Raw genomic sequence first — 21099 nt, forward strand, 5'->3', positions numbered from 1 at the left:
AAATTTCCGAGTTCACGCGTTGCGCAACCCGCTTACGAAAAATGCAGCGATCGACGATTCTTGACTCGGAAAAATGTACTTACCTTGCGCGTAACAATTACCTTCTTCTCTTTATTATTAAATACTTTTGATACCATATATCATTTCCTATTTTTAGACACCCTATATGTTCGATAATAATATAAATAAACAATACACAACGCTGATCCATTGGCCTCTAAAATTTTTAAGTTTGTCAAACTATCGAGGATATGTGGAATAACATTTTATTCAAGACAAATAAACAATTACAGGGATGGGAATAAATAAAATTGCACGTCATAGAAAAATCAATAAATTTCTATATTTTTAACTTCCAGTAATGACAAAAAGAAGCAACATATAATCGTACTTATTCTAATTAATTTATAAAGCATGACCAATATAAAATACAAAATTCAAAGATTGTGGTATAGAGTATGTAGGCTAATCGTTTCAAATTTAATTTTGCTGTAATATCTATAGAGTTTTCGATCGTTTAACGTGGCTCATTGTGGAGCGTATGCGCGACGTACAAAAATCCGGACCGTATCTCCGATCTTAATTATAACATTGTGGTCATAGCGGTGGCGGGCGAAGAACCGCGCAAGTGGCTTTTCGAGTATGAAAGGATCGTTGTGTCATACGTATAACGGGGAGCCACGAGGCTTAAAGGCAAGGCAAGGGCTTGGCTTTGGCTAAGAAGTCGGTTGGCCGTCGAACGACGTTGCTAGTCGTTTCTCAACCCTTTCGTGGTTACGTCACGTTAAAAAAGCTATTTGGGGTCAACACCCCGCTGCAGCGACACGTGTAGTACTCCTCGACTCTGTCTCTCCGTCCTCCCTCGACCCTCTCCGCCGTCCTCTTTTCCTTGGTATATGAGGCAGCCCTCTCCTCTCTGCCTACTCCTTGCGACTTGGAACGCCATTGCTGCCACCTCCTCCGATAGTATCCCTTCTACTCGGCTTAGTTTCCACTGGATTTCTAAGTTCCCTAGATACTAGCCAGGCCCTGTTCTAGCCGAGAACGAGGGAACAACGTATTACAGAGGCTTTCCACGGATCGAACGTCACGACTATCAACGGACCGACGACTGCCGAAGAGGCAGGAGATTACGAACGACACCCTCTTCACGCCTGCACTCGCATATTAGAATCACATCGACGAGCAGAGAAATACCGTTGAACCGTTACTTTTAAATCTCGTCGATTTGCATAGAGTACTATTTTCGTGGTCTTTTTGAAAAACCGTGATTTTTGATAAGATAAGGTACGATCGAGTGAGAATAAATCGTGGAGAAAAAAAAAGTATGCGCGATAGATTGTCGTTCGTGTAATACCACCTTGTCGTAAGAGATAACCGAACGCGATCGCGTATCTGGCCAGATCGCCGACGAAGGAAGGAGAAGGAATAAGTAGGGAGGTCATGAGATTAGAATGAACGGCGCAGCCCCAAGCGATACAGCCCTGGCCGTGGGCGTGCAGGCGGTAGGAAAGCCAACCGAGTTTCTCCAAACGCGCAAGTCGACGTGGAACTAGCATGCGGCTAGTCTTGCTAGAGCGAAACCAAGGACACTAGAGGAACAACAGAAGCGGGCAGCGACGGTGGCGTCGACGGTGGTGGTGACGGCGGCGGCGGCGGTAGCGGTGGCGGCAGCTAACAGAGGAATCGAATCATCGTGGCGTCGGCGGCGGGTATCGAGCAGAGTCAAATCATCGTGGCAGCGTCGGCGACGGCAGCGGTGGCGGTGACGGCGGCGATAGGTCCCCTTCACCCCGACCCACGTTTGTCTACGTGTACGTCTCTACCTCTTTACCCCGTCCACGGTACCGTCCCCGCCGTGCCTGCCGCCCCCACCCCAGCTCCGCCACCGACAGACAATCCCTCCGTTCTCCCCTGCCCGACTCTGAGACTCTCCGGAGCTTCCCCTTCCAGCGACTTTTTTTGTCCGTATACGCCTCGTCCATCGCGACAAGGCAGCTTCCAAGCCTTTTTATCAGTCGACCGAAAAGATCCGTGGGGATCCTTCCGCGACAGCACCCCGCGCATCCCATCAAACCTACCCTCGTGTTGTAAACGCGTTGCCTCGTGTATACGAATTCGCTCGTTCCGAAGTTACGGCCGAATTTTCTTCCATTCATGTTTCTCGTTGCTTGTACAGATCTTATATATATACATACATTGTTACCGTAAGGGAAGTACAAATAAAAGCGCGGGAAACGATTGTGACAACGATATCTCGTTAATTGAATCGATTATATCGACGGTGATAATGATCGACGTGTAACAAGAGCGCCGATAATGAAATCGTTTCGACATTTATTGCAATGGTATAGAACACGCGTGTCGGGGTAAACGTGTCAAGGTGCCGTCAGCGTAGCGCAACGATTCCGGTGACGACACGCGAACCAACACACTTTTGACTCGACGAGGAAATCGGACGAAGGTGCGTTTATTTCCATGGCAACGTGACGACGCACGGATTCTTGCCCCACGGATACGCAACAAGGCCCGAGGAACGAAGCGGAAGTCGAAGCGGCGACAAACTACTACCAGGATACGCAAATGTGGTTGGTACTTGTACATTTGCAGCTCAGAAGTTGAGAAACGGCCTCGTGGCGGAGAACGGTCTGTCTCTCTCTGTCTTGCGCCCGCCGCTTGGCGAGTCTGTACAGGAAAAAGTGCGCAGACGCAAATCGCGGTTGCGTGTATAACCCGCAACGCACCTCCTCCACGGGCGTCTCAACACGTCGTGAATTTCTTCTCGGTTCTATTGCTCTCACCCCCACATATTTTTCTATAGCGACCATCCCCGACCGAATCGTACCGTTCCTCGCGCCCGCTCTTTGTAAAAAGACCCGTATCGAATCTTTCCACCCTTTTTTACGTTCGGTATCTTCGGTTTACGAAACTTTCGTAAACATTTAAACGGGAACTGATACAACGATAACGATAGAAAAATCCGCAAAAAACACCGAAGGATGAACGCAATATCGCGTTGGTAGTGTAATCCGATCGACGTTGGCTTAAAAAAATTTTAACGGTGACTCGTTGCCCCTTTAACCCGCATTTTCCTTTATCAAAATAATACGCGAGGCGATAAGCGACTTGTCGCGAGTTCTGGAATCGCGCATGACGTCGTCGGTGGGTAACAGCTTTGCGAGTAGCTGCACGAGCTCGTGGCGACTTTGCCAGAACGAGTGCGCAGTAACACGACGTAAGAAGTAGCTACGAGGTAGAGAGGGAGAGGGTGTGTTCGAGAAAGAAGCCCAAAGAACGAAGGCGTACAGGCAGGGGGAGGTGGCAGGTTTAAGGAAAGGTCTCTTTGGCGAGAAGGAGATCGTGGTCGCAAGCGTGAGAACAAAGGGGCGAAAATAAGTGCCCTTTTTGAAGGGTGATCGAGGGTGAGGCGTAAGAAAGAGGAAGACGAATCGAGAGAATGCGTTCGTGTAGGTTTCGAAGGAGATAAAAAGAGAAGATGTCGGCTAGGCGGAAAGAGAAAGAAGTCAGGCGATTCGTTCCTTGCGGGCTGTGGTCAGAGTGGGAGAATCAGCGCGAGAAAGAAAGACGGAATGCGGGAGAGGGAAAAAGATAGAGGCGCGTTCGAAGTGTGAGTATAGAGAGGGGAAACGAGAAGGACGAAACGCGCAGGATGGCGCGAGGGAGTACAGGGTGTTGCGGAGCGAGGGAAGGGAGGAGTGCGTGACGAGGAGGGTGAGAAGGTGGGGGATATAAGGAGAGGGTGAAGGGTGTAGTGGGGGCTCGCGGGTAGGTGGCGGTGGTAGGATTGCGGGAGGTTGTGCGCGCTCGGCTTCGGTGGTTCGGTTGAACGAGGGCGCGCAAACGGGCGGGTGTCGCGAGCGTTGCAAAGCGGTGAAGGGTACCACGAACGGAAAGCACGGCGTGGCGCTAGGCGGGCGTAGGCGAGGTTCCGTGACGGCCGTTCGGTGGCGCAGCAGGAATTCCCAGCACGGCAGGCACCGGGTTGGTCAGCTACGTGGTGTTCGTGCGCCTCTCTCTCTATCGGTGTGTATATGCGCGATTTGCCCCGAGTCCGCGCCTCGACTTGATGACATGGCGTCCTAGCGCTGCACGGGCAAAGTCGCACGTCCTCGGTGGAGAGGCTCTCACCCCGTCGTCGAAACAACCGCATCCCAGGATGCCAAGGTAAGTCGACGTGGTGTGCATAGTGTAAATTTTCGTACGTACCGTGAACGGCACTCGTTCGAGCTGTTACGGATTTCGGGTGTCATCGGGAAAAACCGGGCGGTGTCGATAAGCTAAGAAATGTACCGTCGTGCGCCTCGAGCTCGTTTCGTCAAACCAGGTAGGGTCGTTGCCATCGAGCCTACCCTACGAATCGATATTACCAGTGCGGAGGAGAGGACGCTTCTTTCTCCCTCACACTTTCTTGCCGCTTTCTCCCTCCTTATTTCTACATCCATCTTTTACCTGTCGCTCTCTCGCTCTATTCGCCCCTTGTTATCTTAGTTTCGCTATTCGTTCGTGCCGTGTGCCCGACGTCGTCGTTCGTAGTTGCTGTGTGGTGTATATTCAAATCGTGAGTGTTTGCATGCTACGCGCAAATCATTTTATGCGCCCGTGTCTGTGTACGTGTGCGCGCGTGCACGAACGCGACTGTGCGATATCGTATGTGTAGGAAGGGTTAATATCGCGGGAGCGAGAGAGAGAGGAAACGTTTGCGGGGTAAAAGGAGAGAGGTTAGTTTCACCGTTTCTTGGAAAAAGATCGAGAAAAAGTGTTGCGCGTGCAAGGAGGATACTACGTGGCTTATCGGCGCATCGACGACAGCGTGCCTCTCGACGTGGATTTTCGCTCGACGAGAGGGTTGCGTAAATCTTCTCTCCCTCCTCTTTCCCTCGTCTGTTGGAATCACTCTGTCTTCCTCGTGTACTTCGTCCCTCTCCTCCCTTCCTCTTTCTCTCTCTCGAACGTGTGTCGCGGTCGGGTATGGCGCTGCCCATAGGCGCCGATACGCCCCGGGGTGTCGAGGCTGACTCGACTCGAGTCGAGTCGTTCGTTCGTCCATCCGCCGACCATCCTCCCCCTTGTTGTATTCATTGAGCCGCTTGTTCCCCAGTACGCCTCTACAGTTCCTTCCCTCGCGAGGGAGCATCATTGTTACTGCCGATCGTGCTCACTTCCTCCTCGTGATTTTTACCCGTCTGTCTGTTGCATTTTCGTATTCGGCCAATGTAGCCTTCGATTCGTTTGCAATTGTTACCACGTACCATAACAGGTGAGTTGTGTATACATACCTTACTCGTCTTTGCAAATGCGTGAGATCGGATCAGTGCCACAGCCTCGAGCCCGAGCACGTGTCAGAACGTGCCTTTCGGTCGGTAGTGTCACCGCGCGCGCGTTAATTAATCTCTTCGTTGATACAATGTAGTGTAAAATTATGTAACCTGTGCCTAGTGGGATAACCGTACTCAATGCAAAAAAAAATGGTGTTTGTTGGCGTAAAATGTTTGCGATTGGAAAAAAGAAAGTATCGTGAATGAGCAAGCACGTGAAGAATGGAGCAAATGGTGATATACGGACAGATCGGTGTAGTACAGGTGTGTCGTGTGAATCGTGATATACGGTATTTATTATTTTTGTATTTCATTCATCGCTTTTAATCGTTTTATACGAATTTACTCCAAATGATTTAATACTCGAAGTGATTTTTCGTTCACCGTGGAAAGTTTTATTATTAAATTTATAGAAGGGATTTATATTTCAAAGTGACAGATTAATATTTTTGCATGCTTTCATATACGTGGTAATTTTCATAGTAGTTTATTGCACTCCTGTGCGTAAATTGTCGTGATTAACTTCTCTCACGGAATGTTTAAACGTGCCCGTGTATATTTTACCAAATTTTTCGAATACTTGCATTTTGTGTGAAACGTTGAGGTGCAGATTTATCGTTGCTCGACGAATCTAGTTATCTTAAACTCAGAGTCGTTGTTATCTTTGAGATTCAGACACGCTTAAATAGAGATTAGGCTGAACTTAGAGTGTTGTACTTCGTCGAATTGTTAATCATTTTTCTTTACAGTCTCGATCATAAATAGAAACATTTAGACGTATTACCTGATGTAAAATATTTCGCTTTCTTGCATGGTGAAAAATGTGTTCGTCTATCGACCTCCCGCCAAGTGAAATAACCTAACAACCACGTGGTACGAACACGTGGTGCCTTTGCTGGTTCATACCAATCCATTTCAAGTAGTATCGTGAACTTTTGTGCGTTCGTACATTTACTGTATTATTTGCAAAAATTTCCTCGCGTAAATTAATTAGAAACAAAATTTGAAAATCTACATTCCATTTGCATCGTATCGTAAAGAAAAATATCCACTTCTATATATCGATAATAGCCACGTGTTCTCAGTAACGTATTTACATTTCTCTATTATGATCGAATATTACGCGTATTCGAACATATTCCCCTGCTTGAAATATTTGTTTGTCGCGCGATAATACTTTTGCTCGAAGAAATGATAAATCTTGTAAATATTCAAGGAGAGTATTTACGATATTATTCGCGAAACTGTGTCCAATCACGGATGCGTTAGTAAAAAAAAAAAGAAACGATATGACCTGTGTGTAAGCGACAAGTGTTGGCTTGTGCACTGAAGCACAACGTATCCGTACCCACGTGTATTTCGATGAGAACTTACATGGCACTTCCTGCGGGTTCCTGATTAAAGTAGCGTGTCGATTTTATCATGGTACCCGCGAGGGGTTGAAGCGGCGATTATAGTGGCGATGATGGTGGTCGTATACATAATATGGGGAGGGTTCGACTAAATAGCTTTTATGCATAGGGTCCACCTCTTGTGATGGTAATATTAGGCTAATTTATTGGCGCGACAAGTATCATTCGTCGATTCGTAGTAGTTGGTGCGTGAATGTGATTTCATATTTTTCAAATCTCCCGCGCTCGCTGATGTTGGTCGATAATACAGGTTCCTGTCGCCGCGATTCGCTCGCTAGTTCGCTAATAGCGTTCTGGTAGAAAGATTAAAGCGAACAGTTTCTTCCGCAGCAAAAACGATGTCCCCCTAGATAAATAGTATCCATGGGAACGTACAATGAGTCTCGAAGTTTCAACGATAACCTATTTCGTCGTATCTACGATTTATCGAATTGTACGCGTACAGAGAAATTCACGAATTATTTTCCAAGCATAGTTTGTACGTTGACGATCGCCGATACGCGTTAAAGAAGCAGATTAACGTTGTTATGAAATTGAAGGGTAACTTGGTAGAGATAGCACGAGCTACCGATTTCTATTTCACGGGAAAAAAGCGTGTACACAATCTAAAGTGCGTGCGCCTGCGCGTTCGTGTAACGGTGATGACTGTGCAACGTGCTGCCTCTCCCTGTACTCTTCATCCGTTGTTCCTTTTATTACGTGTGTGGATTACGACTGCGTGGTCGTCAGGATATATCCATTACAAGAATATCGGGCTCCAACAGCAGTTTGCACTTTTGCCAACTCGTTCAAGTTTTGATTTTCAGCCGGATATAGCGTGACGCGTTTTTCACGGATATGTAGTTCTCGTTGGAAATCCTAGAATCGCTTCTCGTACAGCGGCGTAAACGCGAAACGAATTAATCTGATCAATTTGTTTGGGAAACAGGGCGTGCACGGGCGTAGAAAACAAAAGCAAAATAGTCGGTGAAAAAAAAAAATTTTATTCTTGTGACGAACGAGTCTCGCGATGACATCATTTCGGAACGGTGCATGATTTCACTTGGCAATGACGAATAAACCTCACCCTCCGCGTGTTCTAATTATCTGTCGTTACATGTCATGGTATTTGGAGGGGTGTTGTCGATTGCTCAACAATGCCTCGTAACAATAGACGCCGAGGGTAACGTGTCCAAGGATTTATTCCTGCCGGTCGTTTCTTTGTCCCGAAACTCTTTTATCTTCGAAATGATTCATCGGGACCCATCGACAACAAGACCGGCTCGGTCGTACGTAGTTGTCGCGAAACAAGGATCGGGTATACGCGCACCTGTTTTCATAACACCATGCAACTATATCGCGAAATGGGTGTTCAGCTTCGCGCCCTAGTTACACCTGCGTCTAGTATCGTGGTAGGCACGTAATACGTTTGCACGACACTGTACGTCAACCGAGGTTGCCACGTTTCTCGTGACTGCCGCTTGAAAAACTGAGGTCGTATTGAATAACGAGTCGCAGGCAAATTGTTAGTAAATCCTTTAAAGTCACCGCTGCCGATCGGTTCAGGAAATATTCTTTCGCGCGGCGATCGAGATTACCGCGGCATATACGATCTTTTTATTAAATCTATTTTTAAACGGTTCTATTAAAATGGACGGACGCAACGCAATTACTGGTGTCGATTTGAAATTAATTGTCGCGATACATTGTGATTTTTGGCTCTCTATAGAAATATTGTATTCTATAAACATATTTATTTAATTTCTAAGGGCATAGATATTATTGGCGAAAATTTTATTAAGTTAAACTTGCAAAGGCTGCACCGAGTTTTAAAATAATTTTAATATTGACTATTCATACCATATTTTGGGTTTTAATTTAACCTTTGTATAGTACAATTTCTAATAAGAATTGAAAATATATTCAGAGCGTAGAGTAAATTCGTGATAGCTTGAAATGAATCATACGCTGAAAAGGCTGGAATGAAAGTGCTGTTCGAAGTGATGGTTAACGTTGAAAATTCAGAAAGCAGATTCTGTTATCTGTGGGTATTTTTCGGAGGGAACTTTTCATAAGAAAGGGGAGAAAAATTTACTTAAAAACACAGGGGTGATCATTGCAGCATTGCGCATCGAGGGGCGATCATATTTAACGGAGGGTCGGCAACGGTGCATAGATTTAATCGCTCTATGGGAACGGAACGTTGCGTAGGAAATCGCTGAAAAGCCACGCAGTGTGGACCTGAATCTACTACTCTCGTACACGAAAATTATTCCGTTCGATCGAGGTAACATTGGACAAAAAATTACGGTCTCTTTGTAATTTGAAGAAGGAATAACTAGAACGAAGTGAAAATTAGTTATCTTTATTGGTGTTAAACGTTTCGGTATTTGCACATAATTTTGATCGCCAAGAATAATTAGAATTAATTAGACTTGGCCATGAACGTTAGTTTTTATACGAATTTTAGTGCACGCACGTTACACGGTACATAGAACTCTTATAACAATATTTTTCTTGCGTTGGACTTTTTACTCGTATAATTTTACAAACGTTAAAAATCGTAGCGAAAATTCGAACGCGTGGTATTTAACGTCGTGGAAATCATGCGACCCGACTGCTTCCAGATTCGATGCAGTCGCTTTGTCCCGTGCGCTGGTGTTCCCCTTTGTCGGTCGTAAATTTTTATTTTTCCTGTCGTAAACAATTTTCGTTGTTTCGCGAAGATTTTTAACAACTGCACGACGAGGACGGGCCTTCGATATAAACGCGCAGACGATCCGGTTAGGAAAGTTTCGAGAATCGAGAATGCTCGACTGTGGAAAAAAAATGTAGGGTGGGCGCCAATGCGCGCAGCGAGGTCGGCCGTCGTCGTTGTCGGCGGAAGGGGTGGTGGTCGTGAGGGCGAGGAGCGTCAGAGAGGGGTAGGTACGAGGTTGAGGAGGCGTAGGAGGGGTAGGGTGCAGGCTAACAGAAAGAAAGATGGCCGACCTGTCTGTGAGTGCATGCGTGAGTGCGTGAGAGAGCCTTAGACTCGTCTGTGTACACGGGCCGGTGTCTGTAGTGGTCGCATGTTTGAGAGGGGCAAAAGAGCAAGCTCTTCAGAGCTGAGATTCAACGTCTCGGAATCCTTAGACGGAACACGCGATATTCTTCTCGGGGTTGTCGATGTTTTACTACTTTTCTGCCACCGGTAGACAGCCGTTGTACAATATTATTCGGTTACATGAATTTTATTCTCCAGGTTGATCGTAAATTCCGAACGATGGACGGTTCACGAAAATTATTCCCAAGCGGGGTTCACGGTTTTTCGAAACCTCCCGGATGATTATGCTAACGAGATACTCGTACGCTATCAAACGACCATTTCGACGCGTAACGCTCGGGTCGAGCGTATCGTTGCTGCAATCGTTAATTATTTCGTTACGAATCCCCCGGTATCATTTCGAACACACAAAACCAGACTTTCCATTCGTGCGCGCGCGCGCGCGCGCGTGCTCGGAACAAGCCCAAAAACGCGGCGTCCCTCTCGCTGTGTGCGTTTACTTCGTCGCCCGAACGAACGAATCAGAAACGCCGCGAGTATTTCTCCACGAAGGCTCTAAAATGTGGGACACGCTCCTCGGTAGCCAATCCCTCCTCCCCTTTGCCGCGAAATTCTCCGTTAACTTCGTACCTGGTGCTTCCACTGCAGCTAACGGAATGAGCCGTACCTGTGCTCTCGACGCCGGCAAACTATCGCGCCGCGTCTCGTCCGCACACGCACCTACACACGTATGGGACGGTGAGCGCGCGGGCGCGCGTCGACTCGGGGAATGTGTGAACTGCGAGCGCGTTCATCGTTCCAAGCACATCCTGGCACTCCCCCAGTGGGAGGAGGTGCGACAAGGGACAGATATCCGAGTACATACACACTTGCCTCACTCGATTCGAAACACTCCCGAATTATATCACCACCAGCGCGAGGAAAATCCCTGGCCGTACGGGCGAGAGAGACGTTACCCTGAAAACGGTTCGCGTGGAGCGGTTTATTTCGTGGGTGGCGATATTGATTATCGCGAGGCCAACCTATCCGCTCCCGGCCATTCTTTCTCTGACATTATCGATGCCTCGGGGGGATGTTACGAAGCGATCTTTTCGACCGGATCGGTCCTGTCGTATCGACGGGGACCCCCCCGTAAAATTCGAACGTTCGCGATTGCGTCACGTTGTTCTCCCGCGTCGAATATCTCTCTCTCTCTCTCTCTTCACTTCGACCTATCATTTTTATCCGTTTAGCTACCTATTTCGTTCGTTCGTTGCACACTCTGTTAGTTTCGACCTCGATCCACCGTTAAAATTCGGTCGATCGATTAAGCAACCCTTAATCTAGACCGATCGACATCTCCGGTCGCCTCAGTCTGCCCCCTTTTCTTTTCCTCTTCGTTCTGGTTCACGTGTCTTACCCTCCTTGACCGTTAAGGGAACGACCTGGAAATTTCACAGAAAAATATTCGCTTTTCGTTTTTCTTTTTTTTTTAATTTTTTAGTTTTGTTAAACCGGTCTCCAGAAACTCGTATATGCAATAGTTAGAAGTATATATTTTATTTTATTTAATATTTTCAGTTAGTAGAAACGAAGTCAGAAATGAAATAATTTTTTTTAAATTCTTTTTCGCTAAAAAAAGGAAACCCTGCAGGCTTTATGATAGGAGATACAGTGTTTCAAAGTTTGATTAAAAATTGCAAAAATCATGTTTTTTAATGATTTTCTTCCGGTTCTGTGTGTTATAGAGAGCTTTGCAGAGACTTGCTTTCCTCGTTAAAAAATGATTAAAAGAAATTATTATGGTGAATAAAGTCGTTAACTTTCTATTGCATAATGCGTCCACTTCTGAATTTTATATGGACATTTAATAGCTCTGTAGGTTCAGATATTGTTTTGTTCGAGTATTAATCGTTTAACGTTCACGTCATAATTTTTATTTGTTTTCTTGCATTCGTACTGGTTATAGTTTCAAATGTCTTATCATAATTACGAGTTAACGGAAAAATATAATGTATACTGGGTTACGAAGCAATTAATTAAAGCAGGGTTCTGGTTTGTTGGGCAATAAAATGCGTAATTTTCAGGAACATAATTTTGGAAGTAAATTATCTTAGCAGTAGAATTGTTTAATAAAATAAGAAACTTTCATCCTTGAAAAGAAAGAACTTCGAATTTTGCTGAAAAAAACATTGATGAACGAAGATAGTGGAATATTACTCGAAAGGAAAAGTTTAATACAACGAACCCGTTAACTGTATCCATCCTGATGTGAGAAATTGTAATTAACAGCTGTTAGAAACAGATAACTCGGCGACCATATTGCTTTAGAGTCACAATGGACGCATGTATATTAGTAAGAAGATGAAATCAGGCTTACGAAATGGATATATGGGTATGTGATCTCAGAGTTACGCAGAGTTACAGAGGGTTAAAGTGTCAAGACTTATATTTTTTCGCTCGAATAAACCAAAACTCTATGAACGTATACATAACCAAGAAATAATTTCATTTTACAATATTAGAAAAATAGAGTAAAGTGGATGCAATAGAAGGTTAAATAAAAATCAACAAATTATGTCATAACAAACCATTTATCGGTGAACGTTTCCGACCATATGTTCGCGATCATCTACAGAACAGAAAACGTGTACAACGCTACTATAAAAGGAGATATGTATCAATGGTTGAAGGTGGCTAGAAACACGTGGTTGGAAATAATGAGCAGCAATATAAATGGCTTGTTACGACTACGCCATTCTTCGCGGATCGTCAATACCGCGGAGCCTCGTTACTAATTTTGATTAAATAAAAACTATAACGTCGGACTGAATTTCACAATATCGCGGATCTCCTCTCCCGGTATCATTATCGCGAGAGCAGCGCGCACGCGCGTCGCCGGGGAAAAACGGGAAAATATCGCGGCGTTGCACCGTGACGGGCCGCAGAATTCCTGCAGAAACGATTTTGTCGACTGGCACGTACATCCTTGAGCGATGACTCAGCGAAACGTTTCTCTATCGATACGTATCTCTCGCCTGGCCGCGGTAAGAATAATCCTAGGATAAAAACTAGCGTCTTGAAAGCGCTATTAATGGATCCCGGAGTATACCTAGGCACCTTTAGATAGCCGTGCATGCGAGGTACGTACCCGTATCCTCTATACGCGGAAGCGTCGAAACAGTAAAAGGTAGGAGTCGTAGCCGCCGCGGGGCGAGGGTACAAGGAAAGGAAACAAAAAGAGAAAGAGAGAAGAGGCGTACGGGGCGGTAGAGGCAGGAGGGAGAGAGAGTCAGGGAGGACGAGCGACGATTTCAGGCTCTCGAAACGCAGCGGTATTTGCCGCGCTTTGTCGTTCGTTTTGTACCTCGGCGTGACTCTGCCGCTGGTGCTGATTACGCAATGCGTGGCCATGAGAGGAGTGAGTCGCGTAGCGCACGTACGAACGCGCACACATCCTCGGTTTAAGGACGTGTGCGCGTCACGACGAGAATTTAGCGCACGCGTGTGCGTGCCACGCATACGAACGCGACAGACGTTCGCACGTGCGTGAGCAACAGGCGTGCCCGTGTGCGTGGGACGCGCGCGTGCGAGCGCGCCAGTGAAGTCGAACGAGCTTTGTCTGTGTTGTGTGTACGGTCGCGCATCTTCTCCGCGGTGCCCCGTCCGACGATGGCCCACATCTCGTTGTGTTTACAACACAAATTGCGATCGAGCACGCGTGCCGAGGTGTCCCGTGGCCAGTGAACAGAGGACGTTCGAAACCGTCGCGCGGTCCTCCTCTCTGTGTGCACGCTGTTCTTTTCTGTGCCTCGTCGCGGCTCGCGCGATCTTCGCGCGAGATCCCTCTATTCACCGCGGAAACCTCGTTGTTTTCGGGGTCAGCCGTGTCGGGAGACGCGCGTTCTCTCCGCGACGGCGGCCGTGCCCATGTGTGTGCGCGCGCGTCCCCCGTGCGTGTGCATGCGCGTGCAACGGGCGATAATGCCGCGTTTTTGTGTGCACCGCGAGTTGCCTTGTAGACGCGATGAATATACATAGGCGTGTAACCTAGGAACAATGGGGTCGGTTATGATGACGTTGTCGGCAGAAGTTGCTCGGTGGCGATGATGCCCGATGGGCAATGGTGGTGAACGTGATGGTTAGCCATCGGGCGCAAGGTGGAGCTGGTCATCTTTGACCAATAGAACGATTATTTATCGATACATTCGAAATTAAGTGTACAAAATGGTTGAACCTCGTATCAGATTTCTATTTTATTATTTTAACTGTTCGAGTAGATGATCGCGAAATTCTGTGTGAAAAGCGCCAGATGGAGTGAAATTTATGCTAGTAAAAGCGCGATCGTACTTAATGGCACTCAAACGGTTAACCTACATTTTCCAATAATTTTTGTTTACAATACTAGAGACTAATGGTTGAAAGTAGCGATGAGTTATAGGTAAACGCGTGATCCGTTTAATTTACGAAATAAATTTGAAAAATAATAAAATAGTTTTACAAAATAGCTAACGGAAATTTCCATCCTATCTGTTATGAATTAACCTTTCTATGGCGCTGGCTACCTCAAAGATTACTTAATCCCCTAAAAACACTTAAGGTATCTTGAATTATTCTTATCTACCTTACTTTTTGTTTTAAAAGTATTAGTGTTTGTGATTCGGTGTATACAATAAATAATATGTTTTTAGCTATTAAATAATTGAGTGATCGAGTAGTAGAATTTTCAATGCCGGCAGGTGTCAACTACTAAAAACATTTTTGGGTCCCAATAGAAAATTCTACATAATTATATATCACACATCTGATAAGTTTTAGCCTTGTGAGATGATAAAGGAACAGTTGGCACGTGGTTCTATAAATTTGATGCGATCGTTCCATAAGAACTAAAAAAGATATATAAGCTTTTACGACAGTGTTATCTTGAATGGTTGGCTACTGGTATACATACCTTAATATACGAAGAATAAGGTTCCTTATTGAACAAACTTAGCATAAACAATTATTAACGTCACTGAAATCTTTTAGAGTTTTGCTATACGGACACTTATATATATATATATATATATATTTAATAAATTTGATTCGACAAATGAGCAAGTTGTCGAGCAGCGATATCGCGATCGCCCGCAGTGAAACGGTTAATGGTTATAAGGTAAGGAGAAAAGACAGTTAAAACGCATAAAAACAAGAATATCGCTGCAAATAGAGACGAGTATGTGCAATTAGCGGGCAAACAGACGTTTAAATTCTGCTAGCGTTATTTGCGATAAATTATTAATAAAAATCAACAAACGTTTTGAAACATACCACAGTATTAGTATATACTATTTGTATTTTGATAAAGAACCAATAATCACACGTAATATTACGTATTTATACATTAATGTGAAACGCAATCTAGTTGCTGTGCCTCTGTTCGTTTATACACAACTGTATTTATATGTGTTTATAAACATACATATTATTCTTATCATCTAACGATCATCGATTTCACTTATCGTAACGGTTTTTCCGAACGTGACCCGAATCATTTAAATCCTTATTTAGAGTAATATTTGATTAATATTCGTATATTTAAGTACTGGAATACCTATACAGTTTTCGATCGTTCAATTGTTTGATTAATTTCAAAGCCCAACTTCGTAGTGAAAATAAAATGTCCGCGACGAGTCAACTCGTCGTGTCCGCGGCAGTCATTTTGAAATGACGAGTCAACTTAACGTTGGCCGGTCAACAGGTTAAGGGAATGTAACGGGACGAAGTTCGCGCGATGGTCGAACGGGTCGCTGATGGTGATCCTAACCTAAAATGTGACGGGCGTCGTGTCCCCGGTTTCCTCCGTAGAATTTTGTACCAGTTCACCCCGAGTTCTCTATTCGATGAAAACATTAAACGTAGATAGAGCCGTGCGTGTATCTAGCCTTTGCAGCTCGTGTAGTAACTCGATTTGATATAGAAGTCGTAAATATCGTTTAATCGAGCTTTATCGCTGGCAGTGCACGGTCGCACGCGTGATCGAACGAATCGTACGGTCGTTAGATCCCCGACGATTCGCTTTCGTGCTTCTCGTTTAACGAATTTCTCGATTTCCCGTTATTAGAGCGAAACGTTCGTTTAATCGTCGTCAGAGGCCGTCTTGCGTTCGAACGGTCGCGGTGCTTTTAACGAGAAGAACGATACGAGACCTTTGGAAATAATTCAATGCTTAATTATACGCGTAGAGTGTTCCTGTCGTCGATGCACGATTAATACACCCGTGTGTTCGCCACGGGGCGGACTCTTGTTGATAACCAATAGGATCCCAAGCGACGGTGACGTTTTCGATCGACACCAGAAACTTACTTTTATTTCGCGTTTTGCCCACAGCGTACGGGGCGTCAAGGTTTTTTTTCGTGTTCGGTCAAAAACTGGTCGAACACGCCGGTGTATCCGCGCGCGACTAAACAAATATAACTAAAGAGGCGGCTCGATGCCTGGTTATATACGTGCACCTTTCGAGGAACGCAATTATGTACACTGTCATGGTCTTCGTTTACGTCTGTTCTCGCGACGGTTCGTTTCTTCGGCCAACTTTCTTGCACGGTTCATCGGCTACACGTTCGGCAATTGTTCGCCGCCGCGGAGATATCTATTCCGAATCGAGTGGATTATATCGATGAAAATATTCTGCAAACATCGCCGGATAGATAATAACGCCAGGCGTAAGAAGAAAAATTCCAGTTGATTCAACAGTTCCCTGACGTAATCGTGTCGAACGATATCGGTTGAGTAAATAATACATAACCCCTCTGTTGCATGAGTTTTATATTATTTAAAGAAAATTATGACACGTTAGTGCTCGATTATATACACGGAACCGTTTCTTGTAAACTTTTATTTTTATTTTCATTTTTGAAGCCAAAAACAATATAATGTTTGAAATTCGTTCGTAGAATTCGGATATCTGTACGATTTTCGAATAACCTCAACCCTGCAAGTAGTCAGTGCGATCGAATGATGGTACGAAAATTTTTTAAGCGATTGATTTTCTAGAAAACTTTCTAGGGTGTCATATTTTGTTACAACATTCTCTATTTACAAGAATATTCTCGTTAGAATGATTTCGTAACCAAGGAATTCAATTCTTGTACATATTAACCTTAACCCACTTATGGTTGACTTTCTTCCAAAAGAATTTAATGAATATATTGTTCTCTTTTTATATTAAGTATATTAAGCCGATGTCTTTGTAGAAGAAAGGATCGTTTTAAGGATTTGGTTGATCTTACACGACCGAAACTTACTTTCCACTTAAATCTGGGTTAACGACGAGCTATTAAATTTATTTGTTTCTTCTCCTGCAGCTACTTTATTTTACAGATTAAAATTTCAAATATCACCTTGTTTTAAAGTATCGATATTAGATGGTTGTTTTTAAGGTCTACTTCTCGTTGTTATGTTTTATTCGAATATTCCGTGAACAGGAAACTGTCCAAACGTTTAGTCGTGGCTAAGTAAAATCTGCTAGGAAAGCCTTACCCGATAAGTTCCTCTAGCGAATCTAGGACGCCACAATATTTTTGCTCTCGTAGCCAAAGAATTTACTTCTTACACATACATGTATGGTCGATAAGTTCAGATATCTCTGTAATTAGTTTTGCTAGAAGAATTCTTTTTCGAGAATTGCCAGAAAACGTTTGCATAAGTTTGCACAGGTGCGACCTTCTCCTTGTAAAAGAACCGCATGCGGCGTTCGGCCACCCCTGGGAAAAATTTTAATGGGGGATTCTAGAGGCCAAAATAAAACGAAAATCAAGAATACCAATTTTTTGATGGAAGCTTTGTTAAAAAGTTATTAACTTTTAAAGTTCCACCCCGTACTGAATTTTTTTCTCAACAATGCACAAAATTTGAGAGGTATGTCTATTCACCAAAAATGATTGTAATTGACCCCCGCAACCGAAAATAATTTTTCTAGAACGATTTGAAATTTTTTTTTTCGTTGTAAAATTTCATATTTTCACGAATTTTTTTCTAGAAAGTGGGTAGGATTTCGGGAGTATGTCTATTGACAAAAAATGCTTGTAATTGACCCCTTCAACTAAATATAATTTTTTTAGTATGGTTTGAAATTTTTTAATTTTGTCGAAAAATTTCATACCTTCTCGAATTTTTTTCTCGAAAATGAGTAGGATTTCGGGGGTACGTCTATTGACAAAAAATGCTTGTAATTGACCCCTGCAACTAAATATAATTTTTTTAGTACGATTTGAAATTTTTTAATTGCGTCTAAAAATTTCAGTATCTACTCGAATTTTTGTCTCAAAAGTGCGTAGGATTTCGAGGGTATGTCTAATGACCAGAAATGCTTATAATTGACCCCCGCAATCGAAAATAATTTTTCCAGAACGATTTGAAATTTTTTAATTTAATTGTTAATAACTTTTTAACGAAGCCTCCATCAACAAATTGGTATTCTTGATTTACGTCCTATTTTGGCCTCCAGAATCCCCCATTAAAATTTTTCCCAGGGGTGGCGGAATCTGAAACTGCAAAGACCCACACGCTGAATATTCAAACAGATAAAGCTTAATATTTTATCTACCGATGAGGAAATAATCGGATAATAATAAAAAATCTTCAATACTTAATCTACTGATGACTCTCGTTTTTGTTTAAAGGCTGAATAAGATATTGATTGCTGGAGTCAGGGCATGCCCTTTCTGCCCCTGCCTTATCATGGTCCTAGCCCGGAGTAGTTGTTAACTGTTACAGTAGTCAAGATAATGCTTTCGGTACAACTAAAACTAGCAGAGTCATAAAACAGTTGTTTTCTTTATTATGAAATATTACTGATTTATTTTCGCAAAAAGATAACCACTTCAGCAGTTAGTCACTGGAAAATCAGAATTTTATACCTCGTTTGATTTCAGAAATATTAGCCTGTAACACTTTTAGCGATTCACCCTGTATAATACCGTTAGAATAGAACAGCGTTTCTCAAACTGGGTTCCGTAATTGCGTCCACGATTGCGGTAGTCTGCTGCTTCTCATTTTTGCAAAATGTAATAGAAGGTAGTAAATTTGAGTAGATTTTTTTAATTAATTTTGGTTAAACAAAGATATACAGATTTCAGTCTACCGTAAAAATACTTAAAACGTAAATACACATTTTTAAAATAATTTTTAATTGCAGAAATTCGAATGGAAATTTTCCCTGTGAAAAGGTGAAGTTTGAGAAACCCTGCAGTAGAGGATTCTGATGAACGATATACGGTTCCAGTAACGACAAGGTTTGACCACCACTGGCACATATTGTTGTGGTCGTCCGTCGGGAGTTAGAATTTGTTTTTTTTAATGGAATGTGCGACGATTACAGCATCCTTTCAGATCTCTCCCTCTCTCTCTCTCTCTCCACTGTCGGTGTGTGTGCGTGCGCGTGTCTTGCGTGCCCCGTTGTCGATTACGTGAAACGCGCGATTTTTTTTTTTTCTCTCCTACACGCGAGGAGGATACAGAAACGTTAGTAGCGCGGACTGATCGATACCATCGTCTGCTTTGCAACACCCGTCGCGTCGGGACGCGGGCGCGCGTCCACTTTCGCACGGCCGATTTAATAAAGCAAGCAGCCAGAGAGTCGACGCGATTTTATTACGTAATATCCATTTATCAGGAACGCCGTCGAGGTTGCGCGACCGATGTCGAAAGAAGGAAGCAACGATCGAAACTCGCGCCACGACATTTCAGAAATCCTCGATCGCGGTCGTTAATGCACACTGTGCGCCGCATCATGATGACGTGCCATTCACCGTGAAAACCATTCACTCAGGCCACTAACAAGGTCAAGCAAGGTCGAGCACAACCATCCAGCATTTGTATCGAATATACAACGATACCACATATGCACCGTGTATATACGTGTGCACACACACACTCGTGTATATAAATGCATATGTTTATGGGGACGAGCGCTCGCGCGCGCGTGCACACTAGCGCGCGGGCGTGCATTTATTGTGCATGTGTATCGAGATTTGCGCGCGAAACCAACGGAACCCGGTATCGATCCGAATGCGTAGAAAATGCTATTGATTCTCCGGGGCCGACCCGTCGACCTCTTCTCCAGGTTGTGTAGTCGCGAGGACTGAGGAGACGGAGGCAGGATCCTCTCTCTTTTCCTCTTCCTTTTACTCGCCTCTGCGTGTATCATGTGTTAAGAAAGTCGTTTCCTGTTTCTCTTTCTTTTTATGGGTGAACTTTTGCCGCGGTACCGTCAAAAAGTTTAAACATTCGATCCATACATTGTTATTAACGCGTTAAGGATCTATATGTAGCGGGTCTACATACAGGTAGCAGTGAAAATTCTTTATCGTTCCTTGACGATTAATTTTAAAATAAAACACGGTTAAAAGTTTATTATTATTAGGTGTGTGCGGGTAACCCCCACTATACGTATTTTTTAGTTTTAGATCCATTGTTCCGTCTATTTTGTAAACAACGTCCTTTTCGATTCTTCTTTATTCAATTCGCGCCACACATTTCCAATTGCATTTTAATCAGGCGATCGTGCCTGCCTTTCTATTATCCTGGGACAATTATTCTGCATCTACTTCCTCGCAACTGTTGATTTATGCCTCGAGTCATTGTTTTGGTACACGCGAAACGTATCCAAAATATCCAATTTTTCTGCACTTTGTTTCGAATTTAAAAATATCTAAGTACCGCCACTTACCTATATTTAAAAAAACAATATACAAAAATTTTTTTATATTTTGAAGAAGACCTTCAGAAAAACTTATCGCAGTATGTTCGTTTTTAACCTCAAACGAATGTCTATTATATTATTTTTTGACAGTTTCCCTTTTTCTTCCTGTATTATCAGTTTTCTCATTTGCATAGTACAACTAATGATAAGTTTACAATATTGTGCTTGCTAATGTCTTGAGCTAGTTTGAAACGAGTCCCCTAGATGTCGCATTTTTTCTTTTGCTTTCACATAGATTTAATGGGTTTGGGCAACCACATGTTTCTAACCTCACTTCACGAACAAGTTTCATGAATTCTTCGTAGGCCCAATAGAGGCCCGAAAATAGGATATAATCTTATCGCGATTCGTAATACGATGCTACAATCTCACTGATACTTAAGCCAATACAAAACAACAGATTCTGTTTTCTTTTCTACGAATTCGTACCATAGATGTCTACGCTTGATAATTCTTTATTCCTCTCACGCCCAACGATCGAATTTAGGTTATGTTCTAAATGGTATTACGAACCATACTACGTAGACTATTCCATCGCACAAAAAATGGTTGTAATTTACTGTCTCATGAGGGAATATAATTATTTTCCAACATTAAATACAT

General features: G+C 43.6%; 1 protein-coding gene across 7 annotated transcripts in view; it reads left to right on the plus strand.

Moving 5' to 3' along the window:
• The first annotated feature begins 2057 nt into the window (after window positions 1-2057).
• Window positions 2058-21099, plus strand: part of LOC122398311 (protein tramtrack, alpha isoform) — a 60013-nt gene continuing 40971 nt past the window's right edge. For 3 of the 7 annotated variants that reach the window (XR_006259179.1, XM_043398039.1, XM_043398045.1), the window contains exon 1: window positions 3858-4185. The gene's annotated coding sequence lies outside the window, so the exon portion shown is untranslated. The other 4 variants (XM_043398040.1, XM_043398042.1, XM_043398044.1 and 1 more) reach the window with 4 other exon arrangements.

Source organism: Colletes gigas, unplaced genomic scaffold, assembly GCF_013123115.1.
Source record: "Colletes gigas isolate AHSC1104 unplaced genomic scaffold, ASM1312311v1 Colletes_gigas_Sc00011, whole genome shotgun sequence".
Classification (NCBI taxonomy): Eukaryota; Metazoa; Arthropoda; class Insecta; order Hymenoptera; family Colletidae; genus Colletes; species Colletes gigas.